Here is a 10,452-nt window from a genome sequence, read left to right on the forward strand (position 1 = left end):
ATCTGCCAATCTCCCTCCTCACTGTAAAGCCTCCTGCATGGGTTTGACTTTCGTGGGGCAGATGCCTCCAGCATAAAATCCCTTCCCTGCTCCCATCTGCAGAGGTGTGCCTGTCCTGAGTGTGTGAGATGGGTCTTCTCTGCCTCCAGCCTTTGCTGCCCACAGCCCCAGGCCCTGAATGCCCACTGAGGAGGGTTTGTGAGACAGCTCCGGCTCCCACCTCAAGGGTACCATGGAAATGCAGACACCTCTGCAGAAATAGCTAATATGAATTGGACCATGCAGTCTTTGGTGTCTGAGAACTTACAAAAAAAAAAAACAAAAAACCTCTTCCTGATGTCTGTGGTTGAGAAATGTTTGTGCCAAGTGCCATTCACCTGGTAGCTATAGCTACATATATATATTTATTTAACTTGCACCTAATACCACACGAACTGGTGAGAGTGAGAGGACATTGATCTCCACAACCAAGGCTGTGATGACACAAGACATGGGTGCACCCCAGCATGTTCATGGAGTGCACTTTGGGCAGAAACAGTTTGTAAACATCAGAAGAAACAGCAAAAAACCATTTGTGCTGTGAAACAGTAACATGTGCCACTAAGAGACAGTTTACTTTTCAGACATGTACAGTGCTCCATATTGTTCCCCTGCTTTTCAAAGGAAATTATTAGTGTTATTAGCACAGCAGTCCCTCCTTTACAAAAGCAACTCTTGCCACGGTTAATGTTTAAGAAGGAATTAAATATTAACTCAAAGGAAAGCACAGAAGTCATGGTTTCAGACCATACATCAGACATGCAAAGAAATATTGCTGTGAAAGCAGGGGGGAACCTAAAAAAAAAACAACAAAACACCCCAGCTTTGGTTCCCAAAGCTAAAAACAAATTTAAAATAAAATCAGAGTTCTACTGTTTCATCACCTTCAGGTTCCCCAGGACGGAAGGACAGCATTGCTTTTCTGCTTTTCACCCCAGGACAGGTAATTTTCCTCCTGCATTTGGTTTAGCAATGACTCCCTAACAATAGAAGGTGGATCACAGTGACTTAACCTGCTGAGGAGGGCTGCAATTTGATTCTCAGCCTGAGATTTGCAGGTAAGATAAAGTGCAAAGGTGACTAAACATAACAACAAGCAAGGTCTAGCCCTGTGGCTTTGCCTGGAAGGGAAAACGGATTATTATTATTATTATTATTATTACAGGAGCAAACCTACCAAGATCTGTTCCTTTTCTCCTGTTCCAGCTCCAGTACATGAAAATCCTTGCAGCTGTCTGAAGATGGTTTCATAGTGGCAAAATGACTTGTTAAATGAGTTCATAACATGCATTCTGCCATGTTCTACAATAATCCCTTATTCTCTTTCACATCTTTGCATTCACTGCAAACTTATGAGCTGAAAAATATTAATGAATATTAACTAACTGCACCACTATAAATGCACTTTTTAAATATTGCACATTGTGCTGAACTTCCAGGATAATATTCTCATTAATAATTGTGTTTGATCCTAGACTAAATCTAATGCATACTTTTCATCTTCAAAACTTAAAAAATTTAAAATATATTAACCAATTAATTCACTCAAACCATTATGGAAATATATTGGAAAGGAAACTATCACCACCATGTTGCTGTTAAGTTTTTACAGGGAAGAGTCAGGGAAATAAAAAAGGAAAAAATATTAAAGAAAAACAAAAGCAGAAAAGGAAAGAAAAGTAGAGGTCAAAGCAGCTTCATAAGGAAAGTGACAAATCACTGGAACCAACCCAACTTCATGGGCTGCCCATTTCAGCCTGGAAAGACACTGGCAAGGACTGGCCATTACCTGAGTGGTGTGTGCTCTCAGTGAGCAAGTGGATGAAAAGTCCCCTTATCTAAGAGATCCAAGAAGTGCAAAATGAAATCTCAATCCAGGGGATTTGTTCATAGGAATGGATTTATCTGTGGGCTGGCCCTGAACTCAGAAGGGCTACAAACATGCATAAACAGAAATACTACCTATTCAGTTTAAAAGATGGATGAAAAAAGCTTCCATTATGTTTGATTGCCCACTAAGTGCATGTCCCTGTGAGGCCCAGAGCCCTTGGAATTTTGCTCTGAGAGGCCTGTTCCTCTTCCACCAGTGAATTCATGTCACATTTGTCAAGTTTCTTTAATCACTTGTCTTGCAGGCAAACTTAGCAAAACTACAGTTTCTTCCCTACTGTTCACCCTCTGCAAACCAGCACATGCTGCATCTTGAGGCATGGAAAACTAGGCTGGTCCTTAAAAGTTAATCTTTTAGCAGTCAAAGGCTAAATAAATAATGATTTTCACAAGGAAACACCTAAACAGAACCTGGGAATATTTGTCTAAATAGACTCTACATAGCACTGAGACACGATTGTTTCTCAGACAGTTGTTGCAAGCTTGAGTAACAGGCACCAAAGTCCAAGCACAGCTTGACATCAATTTTCACAGCAGGATGCTCTTATATTTTCTCCAAGTGCTTTCTGTGGGCAAGAAAAGCTTTCCATCTACTTTTTCCCTGGCTGCAGCTCTGTCTAGGAGAACCTTGGCAGCCTAGAAATGCAGGTTTGGTCCCACCACTTGAACAGCTGTAGAATGACAATAACATGGTATGGGCAGTTTTTCTTTGCCAAGCAAATTGCTGAAACTCAACACCAGCACAGTGGAGTCCACCAATGGAAAACCAAAGTTTGGAACACCACATCACCTGAAAGCATCGCTGATCTACAAGGTAAAGCTGAGTGAATTTGGTTTGTTTAGGCTGGAGAAGAGACAGGGTGACCTAATTTGGGGTGACCTAATTGCAAAGGGAGCCTACAAGAAAAATGGAGAGGAACTTTTTAGAAGAGCACGTATTGACAAGACAAGGGGTAAAGAACACAAGCTAAAAGAGAGTAGGTTTAGGTTAGATATTGTGGAAAAATTCTTTGCTGTGAGTGTGGTGAGGCATTGGAACAGGTTGTCCAGAGAAGTTATGGATGCCCCATAACTGAAGATGTTTGAGGCCAGGTTGGATGGAGCTCTGAGCAACCTGTGAAAAGGCAGGAAAGGGCTGTGACTGTGGGGGTCACAGTGTGTGAAATTACATGATCTTTAAGGTCTCTTTCAACTCATGCCATTCTATGATTTTATGATCTGTCCACTACAGACACAATAACAACATCTAACAATTCAATGGATTTCTCAAAATCCAAACAGCAATTTGCAACAATGAGGCAATTCATATGGCTTCAGGTGAACAGGTCTCCAAGGTCTTTCAGAAATTCTGTGTGCTTCTTTATCTTTTTTCCCTTGGCTTCATTGCATCATGCTTTACAACTGCTCATCAGGTGTTGGCTAACCAGGGTTATTATGACAAGAATATGGCATGGCCAGCATTTTAATACATTGCTTCACTAAATCTTTCTTAGATATTTTCTGCTCTCAACAGACTGATCCAGCTGCTGTCAGATGATATTATCTTGGGCTTTTTGTTCGTTGGAATAACTTTGGGAGACACGCACAACTCCTCCCCTTTGTCCATCCCCCTCTTACACATCTGTCTGCATTGAGTGGCTTGTTCCACAAATCCTCCCAGTCACTGCCCACACACTGGCCCATATCTGGCTTGGCTTACTCTCTATCAGGCCAGAGATCTCACAACCTCAGTTGCACAATTTCTTGCTACAATCTCTTTTTACACTAGGTTGGTAATCATACACTCATCAGTCTCTTTTACAGTACTCTGCATTTTGTTTGGACCACTGTTCTCCCCAAAAGTCTTGTGGGATTGCTGTCAGGAGCTTTAGTGACCTGTTTTCTTGTGGCTGATGGTCATTTTTTGCCCAAATGCCTTGACTCTTTTACTAGAGCTGGGCAGATGAGCAGATCTGCAGCTGGACTCACCAGGGTAGCACACAGGGCTGCCTCTCAAGCACCTCCCCAACCACAGCAGAGGTGCCAGGCTAAGGCAGGAGGCAGGTACTTCCCAAAAAAGACTTTTTCAGGGAAAGTAGAGTTGTCCAGTTCAGGGGAGACATTTCCATCATTAAAATTCACAGGGCCTAATGTCAAAGTTTCCTCAGGTGCTTACATTTCCTGTCATCATGATGTTTATATTACAATAGAATGCCTTCATATAGATGAATGTAACATTATAAAGGGCACAGACAGCTGTCAAAATGTGAAGATTTAAAAGCCACAGGATGCAAAGGGTTCAACATCCCTGTACCCAAAATTCACATTTCTGGCCCAAAAAGCCCTCCCAACTTACTACTAAAACCCCTTTTCAACATGCTTGACTCTTCCCTCTGGTAATCAGAACAGTGTGACATAAAAGCAACTAATTAACTTTTCTCAAGAACATCTCAAGAAGAATCTCCCTGGCACTATATTTGGTATAATTTCCAGAGGAAACAGCAGGGTCACCAGCACATTTATGTCAGTGATGGTCGTGCCACTGTCTGTGGGTGGCACAGGTAATTGTATCAGGTGCAGGAAGTCTGGAAAATATCCCATGATACATGTTTGCATCCAGATCTCCAAGTGGCGGCTGAGAAGCTCGGAATAAATACTCTCAGGAAGAACCTGAGAAAGGATAAGAGCTTAAATTGACCAAGGAGGTATAAAATGCCAGTTCACTGAGGGTATCTACCATGGCACTGCCACTGCTGGGTCAGGACATCACAAACTGGAAACTCCATCCTAAACAGATTATTGCAGACAGCCACGGTTTTGTCTTACTTCCATTCTGCCATGAGTAACATCCCTGTTTCTCCAAGGTCAGCTCCAAGGTGAGCTTGAGATTCTGATTTGAAACAGTTTCCACTCCTCTGGAATCAGTTCCTGTATCAGTCTACAAAAGTATCATTAGCAACAGACCCTGTAAGCTAAAATATGTTACTGGCAGCCCTGTTAACCTTCATTTTAGCTTTGATCTTAAATGCCATCCTCAACCACTTCCATTTACCTGCCAATGGTCAGTGTTTTCCGCATCCAGCAGGAATGCTGGGTATTTCCAGACCCTCAATACTCAGTGTCACAGATGGCTGCTTTTCATTTCTGCCATTGGTTCCGCAGTCACTCACACTTTGTAGTGAGCTCCAAGGTGCTCAGCTTCTCAAAGCTACAACTCAGCTGTCTTTCCACCATGGCCATATGTTGATTGCCTGTGTAGACTTTACAACTGGCAATGCTACCTTCCCCCCTCCCCCCAGTTTCTCTATATCTCACAGTTTTTCCTCCTCATACAGCAATTACTCTCTGGGGCAAGCCTTATAGAAGCTTAACTCTTTAATCTTTTTCCAGGGGCAGAGTGCCTGGAAGAAACCTCAGACTTTCAAATACATTTTGATAATCTTTCAGAGGTTTTGCTGTAGGGATCTCACAATGTATGTCTGCTCAAACTAGATTTTTAGAGGTCTTTGTGTCTCTACTATATGAATTACTTGTCTGTCCCACACTGCATGTCACACGTGTTATGAATTTATTGGTATGTGGATGAGTAGCAGCACCAGTACTAACTGCACCTCCCCTTGGTGTCTGTCTGGAGTTTTTCATTGGCAAATATTGACTAATACTTGTAGTGCTTGATTATATTTTCACATTCTTCCCTTTAATGGTGCAACAACTTCACTGATAATGCCCCCACCACATGACAGTTTCCTGCCTGCATGCAGCTGCCCTGTGCTGGGCTTACACTCAGGTCTACAGCCATTCCAGGTTGTTATTGTAGAGCTGGAGCACTATCTTGCACAGGCTATTTTTGTCTACACATGCTTACAAAACTTGTCAATAGTGATAGCATCTGCTACAATCGATGCAGGTGGCACTGCACTTGGAGCATTTTTCACTACAGCAGAATTTCTTCTCCCCAGAACTTCCTTTTCATTTGTTTATCCTTTCCTGCTTTCTTCTATGTGTTTGTTCCTGCAAAAAAACTTAGCTGATATTTACTCTTTTCCCCTCTCTGTTTACACTGTGTTTGATGTGAGCTACCTCACTCTCTTGGAACACAAGCTGTCTTGTTTGTTCATTGCCTTCTGTGCAGTCCTGTTGAGAATTACCTCATTTCTGTCCTCATCACTGAAGCACAGTCTGAGATTTGATGCTCACACAAATCATCTGGTTTGCACCAACGATATTAGTCAAGCACTTCCCAGCAATGCCTGATGGAAGCCTTTTGCATGTGACACTTCCTGAATTTCCTTAGTTTGAAGATGTTTCTGGAGTGCACTTGGAATTTTACAAAGGCTCCTTCAAGCTTCCACTCCTTCTGGAATCTATAGCAGGTACTGTGCATCAATGTTCAACAGGATCTGACCCTCCCTTTCTTTTTCCAGCACACTTAGAGCAATGTCAAAGCCTTTCTATTGGCATTTCTGTTCTTTGCTTGTGTGTATTAGAAAGAACCCAAAGCTTCTGATGTCACATATTCAGAGGAGGACACTTATTTCTGACACCAAGTCTGACACTTAATCATGAAGAGATAGGCCAAGGGTGTCCAGCATTTGTTACTCCCTCTGCATGAACTGCCCATAGTCATCAACCTTTTCCTGAAAGCAATCTTCTCTGTTTCTGGCCATTGCCCTACATGCAGGGGACCAAGCCACGCTAGCAGTTCTCCAAATACCAAAATACTCATCTTAGCTCACTTCAGAGCTGGTCTGCTGGAGAAATCACTTTAATGCTGCAACTGAGAAATACTGATGTTATAAATTCAAAACTTCTGCTTTGACCAGGCTCAGAGTGTAGTCTGTTACATATCAACACATATAGGAGTATCAAAGATATGGCAGAGTGCAAAAGATGTAAGGCAAATTTAAAACAGGTCCTTTTGTAGTAACACAGGATGTGTCTACTCTGCCTTGGGTAACCTGACAGCTTCATGTGTGAAGCTGTGCTGTGAAATGCTGTTTTATTTCCTGCCTGTGTGGACCTGGACCTTGTGTGAGGGGCAGCTGTGCATGAGACCTTGAGCTTGGTCTGGAAAGACCAAAAAGCATCATCAAGGAGCTTTCCTGACAACCAAAGCATGTATTCCTGTATTCCTGTTTCAATTAATCTAACAGCAGATCTTGTTCATCTGCCTTGAGCAGATAAAGTAAAAGCATTTGAGTAAAAAATGGCCATAAACCACAAGAGAACATGTTGCAAGACTTATTTATAGCACCCCCAAAACTTCTAGAGAGTATTACAAGAGTTGCAAACATACCAGGTCGCACATAAGCTCAATGTTTCTTCTACCTGTGCTAGCAGAAGTAACAGACAAAAAGGAAGAGACACGCAAATTTCAAAGTCTTTGCTATCTGATAAGGCCTGTCAGAACGAAAACCAGGAGGTACTGCCAGAATTAAATTATTTCCTCAGGACAAATCCTGCATTTGCAATCAAGCAACGCAGCCTGAACAGATAAAGCCCATTTGTATAACATAATAATGGCCAGGCATATATTTCACCAAAATAGTAAATACATACACTCTGTACCAACACAGGGCAAAACCACAGACATGGCAGACAACACTACATCCTTTCTGCTGAGACTTGAACAGCAAGACACAAAGGGAAAGCTAAAAAGCAACTGACTAATAGATATGCATAAACTTTCTGAAAACCCTATGCCTCTAAAAAAAATTTCAAAAAACAGTCAAAGCAGTCTCCCCTCTTGCAAAAAGGGATTACACTTGCCTCAACATGAAGCTACCTTCAAAGACTACCCAAGAATTTCTAAAATACCAAGGCATGAAATTAAAAAGAAAACAAAAAACACAACCAAAACCCAAACTAGAAAAAGGAATTTTTTTCAGGTAAATGAGGGCTAGTCAAAACAAACAATTCAAGCACAGAGCGTGTTGCATATGTGATGAGACAAATTTTAAGGGACCATAGGTAATATGTAAGCAGCCTTCAGTAATTACATGGAATTTTCCTATCTTGATGGAGACAAAAGGGCTGCTGCAATAGACATCTCTGCAGGAGGGCTTTATGAACAAATAGGGCTGCATGTAGGAACTTGGAGCTCCCATTTCAGAAAATCCCGATAAGGACGGGAGCCTTCCCAGGTACACTGTCTCCACTCAGGAGGGTGGGGCAGCAACCAGGACCCAGGACCCTGCCAAAGGGCTCTCCCAGGCCATCCCCATCACTAAACAAACCAGGAGGGAGGCCCTGCTGCCAGACCAGCTCCACACTGCTCTCTGCTTTGGGACAATCTCCTATGCTGCAAATTCTGCTCCTGGTTTGCCAGTACAGAGAGGTTTTATTTTCAGGGAGCAGTGATGTGAAACAGGCAGGATTCACCCTGCTATTTACCCTTCATTTCTCCAAAAGCATCTGAGCTCAACAGCCCAGAGTTCCCCTTGCTCTGCAGGGAAAGTTTAAAGAATATATTACTTTCAGCTCATGAAAATATATCCTTTCCTGTGATAGGTGATGAAGATCTCATTTTTAAAAGCATGGAGGTGTTGCTTTTCCCAGCTACATGTATATTGGAGGAAACAGAACAGCTGGGAAAAGCAGAAGTATTTACAGATATCTATTCCAGAAACCCCTACAAATTCTCAGTGTTCAAGCTTTCTTTTCATAAGCTTACTGCAAACATTCATAACAATTTAGTTCCATCTTCCAGAAGCTTCACAAACATGGATAACACTGAGGTTCTTGTGCAAGCACATATCCATTCATGAAGATATGTTAAAAAACTGGCATAACAATTTGCATAGAAAGCATTTGCAGAGCTAATGTAAAAGTTTCTTGTGGCTTGGGAATTCCCAAGGCAGATATCAAAAAATGAAGAGGAAAAAAAGCAGTAAAAAAATTACAGCTCATTGCAAGCTACCAACAGAGGTAAAACAAATAACAAATATTCAAATCGTGTACAAGTACTCTCCAGACTCAGCTATGCTCCCTCTAACCATTCACTGAGCAAGATGAAAAGCTGGTTAAAATAAAAAAATAGCTTGCATAATACTGGTAAACAGAAAGGACATATCTGCCAAATACATGTTTGCTGCAGCTAGTTCACCTTTCTTAGCCAGGTTCTTCATTGTTCTGCCTACAAGAACCTCTGCTTATTCTTTAAAGCTCAGCTGCCCACTGGACTCAGCTTTGTTCCAGGTAAGTGAAGACAAGGGGGAGCTAACAGGGTGGGCTAACCAGCCAATACAGGATGGCAGCATCACCCAGCCTGCAGCACTTCACCCCAGTGTTTGTGTCTTCTGGTTCTGACTCTCTAGAAAATGCCACCATAACACCGTGCTTCCAACAGCAAAAGGACAGACAGGAGAAATCCCTGCTGCCTACCCAGACCTTGAGAGACTTCTTGGGACACCAGGAACCAGGAGCCTTTCCCTCTCTGTGCTGGGGAGGAGAGCTACAGGCCATGGAGAGAGTTTGCAGCTGCCTTTGCAAACCATCCCAGCCCTGCAGTGGTGGGCCAGCTCCCTGTCTGCATTGCAGGTGCTCTCCCCCTCCTCCTCCTCCTCCCACAGCCCTGGGGGGCTGGGCACGATTTCACTCAGGCTGTCTGTGAGCAGGTCACACCATCAGCACCAGCACACCGGCTGGCACAGCCCAGGGAGCAGCAAAGCCTGACCTGGCACAGGGAGGAGGAGAGCAGGGCTGGGAAATGCTTTCACCCAGGTCTACCACTGAAGCCACCACATTGTACAACCTCATCCTGCAAGGCTGCAGCAGCTCAAGGATCCTGAAGAAATCATCCTTTGCTGCCAAGACACGTTTCTCTCTAGCAGGGACAGGAATTCCTATTTCCTGGGAACAAGGGAAGCTCACTAAAAACTGTTGCTTGTGTATGACCTGCTGTCCATTGTAGCTTCTCTAATAAAAGCACCCATTTCAATCAACATTCAAAAGTCAGGGCCTAAAAAATTTATCATTTAACTTGAAATCAGGGATATTTTCCTTTAAAATGTATCAAGAAGCCAACTTAGAGCTCTGTGTTTCTCTTTACCTTTAGATTAAACCAAAAGCCAGCCACATCTGTTTAACCTCAGGCTTTGGTGGACTGACATGCCTGAACAGACCTGAACACTGCCAGGGCTGCACATGCTGAGGTAACAGGAGAAGAGCAAAAAGCTCCAGCCTGTTGCTAAGATCAGGCAGCTTCCAAGTCCTAACCATGACCACAACAGACATCCCATTTAAAGGAGGAGCACAAATGAAGGAGAGAGCAGCTGAGTTTATGCTGGATTCTTCACCAGCACTCCTAAAAGCAAGGAGAAAAAGGAGGGTGGGGAAGGAATGAAGGCAATGGGGTCACAGGGAAAACTCTGGAGAAATTTGATTTTGTTCTTTAGCTGGAAAAAACTTACACAATATACATCTACAATGACAAATGTTAATTGCGCATTGAGGTAAAATGGGTTTCAAATATCAAGAATCTAAAATTACAGTGCACAAAAACAATTTGCCCATAATCCTTACAGGTAAGGATTAACAGAGTTA

At 42.7% G+C, this 10,452-nt stretch overlaps 1 long non-coding RNA gene across 2 annotated transcripts; it reads left to right on the plus strand.

Moving 5' to 3' along the window:
* Nucleotides 1-811: 811 nt before the first annotated feature.
* On the plus strand, nt 812-9,850 carry LOC108963305 (uncharacterized). Of its 2 annotated transcripts, none has more exons than XR_001991998.3 (3): nt 812-982; nt 9,225-9,447; nt 9,525-9,850. It is a non-coding gene; the product is annotated as an uncharacterized LOC108963305 (long non-coding RNA). The 2 variants fall into 2 exon arrangements; XR_001991997.3 differs by lacking the exon at nt 812-982 and adding an exon at nt 9,030-9,105.
* The last annotated feature ends 602 nt before the right edge of the window (nt 9,851-10,452 follow it).

This window comes from Serinus canaria, chromosome 3, assembly GCF_022539315.1.
Source record: "Serinus canaria isolate serCan28SL12 chromosome 3, serCan2020, whole genome shotgun sequence".
Classification (NCBI taxonomy): Eukaryota; Metazoa; Chordata; class Aves; order Passeriformes; family Fringillidae; genus Serinus; species Serinus canaria.